Below are 6000 nucleotides of genomic sequence, written 5' to 3' on the forward strand. Positions count from 1 at the left end.
CATGTAATCCAAAGTGGGATGACATCAAAAACAATTTATTTGAAGGACAGTCTACAACTGATCGTCATGACATCACAGCACGTGTTTTTCGGCAAAAATTGAAAGCACTTTTAGATTTAATTGTAAAATTATGTGCATTTGGAGAGGTTCGTTGCCATATGTACTCCATCGAATGGCAAAAAAGGGGATTACCGCACGCACATATATTAAATTGGCTGGTACATATAATAACTCCGGATCAAATAGATAACGTTATATCAGCTGAAATTCCTGATCAAACTGTCGATCCTGAGTTATTTCACGTTGTCGTTAAAAACATGATACATGGTCCGTGCGGTGAACTAAATATGAATTCGCCATGTATGATTGATGGAAAGTGTTCGAAACGATACCCAAGGCAATTCACTTCAAACACAATAACTGGCAATGACTGATATCCTTTGTATCGACGTAGATCACCTAATGATAAACAAAACGGCAACCATTAGAATGCGTAATCAGGACTTTGAAGTTGATAATCGTTTGGTGGTTCCGTATTGTCCATTATTATCGAAAATATTCAATGCTCATATGTAATGTGCAATGTGGAATATTGTAATTCAGTCAAATCCATTAAGTATATTTGCAAGTATGTAAATAAAGGAAGCGATATGGCTGTTTTCGGTGATACTGGTGATAATAGAAATGATAAAATTACTCAGTATCAATTGGGGAGCTATATAAGTAGTATTGAAGCTGTCTGGAGGATTATGTCGTTTCCAATGCACGAAAGACATATGGTAGGTGTTCACTTGGCTGTGCATCTTGAGAATGGCCAACGTATTTATTTTAATTAAGCAAATGTATTGGAAAGAGCAGAACACCCACCAGCGACTACATTGACCGCTTTTTTCAAATTATGCGAAACTGATGCATTTGCGATAAATTTGTTATATTCTGATGTGCCCCAGTATTACACATGAAATGTGTCTTCAAAAAAATTTCAAAGACGTAAACAAGGAACGGCAGTCGATGGGCATCCAGGTATTTTCCAAACAGATGCTATTGGGAGAATATATACAGTACATCCAAAAAATGCAGTGTTTTTATTTGCGATTGTTATTAGTTAACGTCAATGGCCCAAAATCATTTCAAGAATTGGGAACAGTCAATGGTCTTTTATGTCAAACATGAAACATGATGAAGCATGTCAACTCTTGCATCTGTTGGAGGATGATGCACATTGTTATTCAACACTTCTAGATGCATCTACTTCAGCTCTTCCACAACAAATACGAAACAAAAAATATTGTTTATCCAACTGTTTTACACTAACACATAGTAAGAGTACCAAATAATTTTTGAATTTGTAGTTTTAACTGTTTACTGATAAATATAATAATGTAAATATAATGGAGTTTTAAATAGCTAGCAATTTAAAATATTTTTTTGTTTGAATAAATGAACTTAATAATGATTTTTTTTATTACTATGCCTTATACGTAGCGAAGCACGTACCGGGCAGCTAGTTTAATATAGTTCGGGATCTATAGCAAACAAAACGAAAAACAAATTAAAGAAATTCATATTCATATTTATTAATTCATAATTCACATTAAGATTACAACCTTATTATTTGTGAAAGCTTTATAAAATATATTAGAGCGTTCGAGAATTTTAAATTTAGTAGATACTAAAAATACAATTTTAAAACTATAGTTTACAATATTTAATTTAATTTTTTTTTTTTTTTTTATTAATAAGTTATAATAACCCTAAGTATCATTGGTTATATGCGTCAAAAGACGATTTTTGAATGCGTTTGTGTTAATTATTCTTCTAATTGTAATAGGTAGTGAGTTCCATAATTGAGTGGCATGGACAAAAAATGTACGTTCAGATTGAAGACAAGCAAATCTTGGCTGGATCAGTACGACAGTTCTTAGCGAATTTGAAAAAGTTAATCGGTTGTGCAAATAATCAGGTTGACGAGACTGTAAAATACTGTGCAGCTGAATGAGAGTTCTAAATTTTATAAGGTTATCAAAAGTCAGACCCATTATTTGTTTAGAATAACTTGAAATATGGTCGTAATATCTTATGTTGAAGATGTATCTGGCAAAGTTGTTGTATATAACATTAAGTTTTCGCCTTGTATTTGAGTCAACGCTACACCACACTTCACATCCATACAGCAGAATAGGTAATAGAAGAGATCTTACAAGCAACATCTTACTACTGACAGGAACAAACCTTTGGGATGTCCACAGTAGACGCAGAGCACTATATAACTTGCCAATTGTAGTAGCTGCATGGTGATTCCATGTTAAAGTCTCGTTAAAAATAATACCTAGATTCCTAGCAGACGTTACAAATTCAATAACTGAGCCACCCAGCAGAACCGGTGGAAAGCTTGACTTATCAAGGGCGCGCTTGTAAATACACAAAGTTTTAGATTTTCTTGGATTAAGGGTGAGGTTATGCTTGAGAGCCCACTGTTGTATAACTACTAGATCCTCATTTACATAGTTAATAGCATTTCTTATGCTATCTACAGGAGTGTCCAAGTATAATTGGACGTCATCAGCAAACATATGAACTTTACAAGAATTAACCAGTCGAGGAAGCTCATTAACGTAAAGTGAAAATAATAGAGGTCCAAGAATAGAACCCTGAGGGACCCCTGCTGGGACTGTCAGAAATGAAGATGTCTGATTTCCTACAGCAACGCATTGTTGTCGATTAGATAAGTATGAGTGCAGAAGTTTCACCGCAAAACGAGAGAATTTGAAATCATACTTAAGTTTTTGACACAGCACAAAATGATCGACTGTGTCAAACGCTTTTGAAAAATCTAGCAATGTTAAGAATGTAGCTCGATTCATGTCCATCGCTCTGCGTATATCATCAACAACAAGTAAAAGCGCCGTTTTACAGCTTCTTTTTGCCCGAAACCCGGATTGGTTTGTATCTAGCAGGCTATTGTATGTTAGGTGTCCTTGCATCTGTTTTAAAAGTAGTTTTTCAAAGACTTTGGATAGGAATGGCAGGATAGCAATAGGCCTATATTCTGGGTTAGCACAGTTTAAAGTCTTAGGAATAGGAAGTATCTTAGTATATTTCCATATTCTCGGATACTCAGAACTAGTTAATATAGAATTAAATAAATGAGTTATGTATTTTAGAATATGAGGAAGTACAATTTTCAAGAACTTCGGATTTATCCCATCTATGCCTACCGCTCCTGATTTAATGGACAGCATTGCCTCGACGATATCTTCTTCTGTGAAACGAGTAAAGTTAAAACTTTGTTCAGGGTCGTCAATTTCATTACTCGAAACATCATATGCAGAGCCATTAGAGTCAATTGAACTACGTGTTTTGGGAACAGATAAAGACACAAACTGGGCATTGAGTTGGTTGCAGTCTATGTTAGAATTAGGTTCAGAAATTCGTTTACCATTGCCCAATTTACGCAAGTTTTTCCAAAGGTTATTCCCAGATTGGTTATCTGGGTTCAATAAATTTTCATAATAGCGTCTCTTAGCCGTTTTAATGCGAGAAACTACTAAATTTCGGAAATAACGAAAGATATCATGAAAAATTGCTAGTTTATAACGCTTCCAACGAATAAACGCATTGTTTCGTTTTTTAATCAAATCTATTATAGAAGCATTTAACCATGGCAAAGAATTACTTCGAATTACCTTATATTTCATGAGTACGTGACGATCATAAAGGTTGTTTAGATTGTCTTGCAAAAACTCTGCCTGTTGGTGCACAGATTGCATTTGATAAATATATTCCCATTGTGTACTTTGTACATCATAACTTAAACTATGGTAATCTATGGTCTGAAAGTCTCTATAACTTATGACTGCATCTGTCACGTCCAATTGAATATCATAGGTTAAGAAGATCATATCATGACATGAGAAACCCGGGGCAGTTAGTTGGTTATAGAAAAGAGTTTTCTTGATATCACTAACAAAGAATACGTCGAGAAGAGTAGGGGTATGATTTTTAGCGAAGTGAGTTGCCGACGTAACATTAACAGGTAGAAGATTTAAACTTTTAAGATAATCAGTCATAGTAGCTGATGAACGAATATCTAACAAATTGCAATTTAAATCTCCGCACAAAACTATATTAGGAGCATAGAAAGAAAATTTTTCTAATGTATTAATTACTGTATAAAATTCAGTGTTTTTGTTAGGTCTATAAATCACCCCTAGCATAACACTCTCTACTCCACAATTAACTTTAAGAAGCAAATAATCATTAGCACTTTAGCAGTGTTTTCACCTGATCGGCAAATTTCTTGATATCCTATTCCATTACGCAAGTAAACAGCAACACCCCCACCTACTCGACCGATTCTGTCACTACGGAAGAGTTTGTAGCCCTCAATATCATACACCGCACTAGGAAACTTACAGTTGAACCAAGTTTCTGAGATACATATCACATCAACCTGTGAGTTAATAAACAACCACCGAAATTCGTCCAATTTTGGACTCAAACTTTGAGCATTAAGGTGTACAATATGCAAACCTTTTTCTCGCGAACGCAATACCCGAATCATTCGAAATAAATTTTCATCCATATCACTCAAACCAAACCCACCACCAGCTGATATCATAACTGAAATAAATAGGAATCAAATTGTATCAACACTAATAATATAATTTGAATAGCAGAAGCTTAACTTATGAAGGGAAAACAAAAATAAGCTCTATGACCAATGATTAACAAATATTAAAAAGAGAAATAGATAACATTAAACTATAAAGAGAAAATATAAATAAAAATAAAGAAATGATAAAGAGAAATTACGGTTCTTATTGTAAATTTAATAAAAATTATATAAATTGCTGCAATTATTGTGAAGAGTTTACTTTAAATGAGTGTTGTTTCGTTTTCTCTGAGTTGGCATCTCATGGCAGCAGAATTTAAACTGTCAATATCATCAACAGCTAAAGATTTCCCGTTCTCAGTGAATTTGACAAACACAGTGCCAAGGTGGGAGTAGGCAGAGAACAATCGCTTTTGCTTTTTCATACGTACCGCATATTGAAGGAGAGCTCGATTTTTTTGTGACAAGCTCTCGTTTACATACACATTGCTGTTTGAATCGAGCCCAAGATCGCATAACGAAAGCGGTCGCTTAGATTTCTTACGATATTTGGAGAGTGCTTTTAACATTGCAGCTCTTTCACCTACATTACTAAACTGAATTATTACGGGGGGCTCGTCAGTTTTATTACGATGTGCGGTGCGAAATATGCTTTTCAAAACAGGCGGTTTGAACTCGATCGTATTGCAAAGCTTATTGAACATGTCGTGCAGGTTTTCATTCATGAGCTTAGGAATACCAAAAATAACAGCATCAGTCAGATATTCTTTCTTCTCCAGTGTATCACATCGCTTCTTTAACACAGCCAGTTCCTCCTTCGCTAGTTTGTTTTCTTTCTTCTCAATACACTCGGTCCTCTTTGTCAAGTTTGATATCGCCAGGTTGACATTGTTGACGTGTTTATTTAATTGATCTTCAAGCTCGTTGACTTTACTAAACAGTTCATTGCGAATTTTGTGAATTTCTTCCCTGATGGTCCCAATTATATTTTCGGTTTGTTTTGCTAGTTCGGTGTGAAAAGATTCCTGGGAGAGCCATGAATTAACGGGAGTAATTTGTTGACTAAGATGTGGAACATGTGAGACAGCAATAGAATCAGTGCCGTTTTTATTTTGGCTACCGTCGGCTGAGTTGTAATGAGAGAGACTCATTTGTGCGTCAGAAGTGCTAGTTTTTGGCGAATTCGGAATCGGTGGTGGTTGAGGTGCAGACGTTTCAGACTTTTTCTTCGACTTTTGCTTTTTATCAACATGTGTTTTGATTGATGCTGGAAGTTGCTGTTGCTCGCGATCCAAGTATGACATCATGCAATGTATGTATAAAAAATGGCGGGAATAAAATGTTCAAGTGATTGAAATTATTATAGTTATTTATTTTGTTGAAGC

Source organism: Eupeodes corollae, chromosome 1, assembly GCF_945859685.1.
Source record: "Eupeodes corollae chromosome 1, idEupCoro1.1, whole genome shotgun sequence".
Taxonomy (NCBI): Eukaryota; Metazoa; Arthropoda; class Insecta; order Diptera; family Syrphidae; genus Eupeodes; species Eupeodes corollae.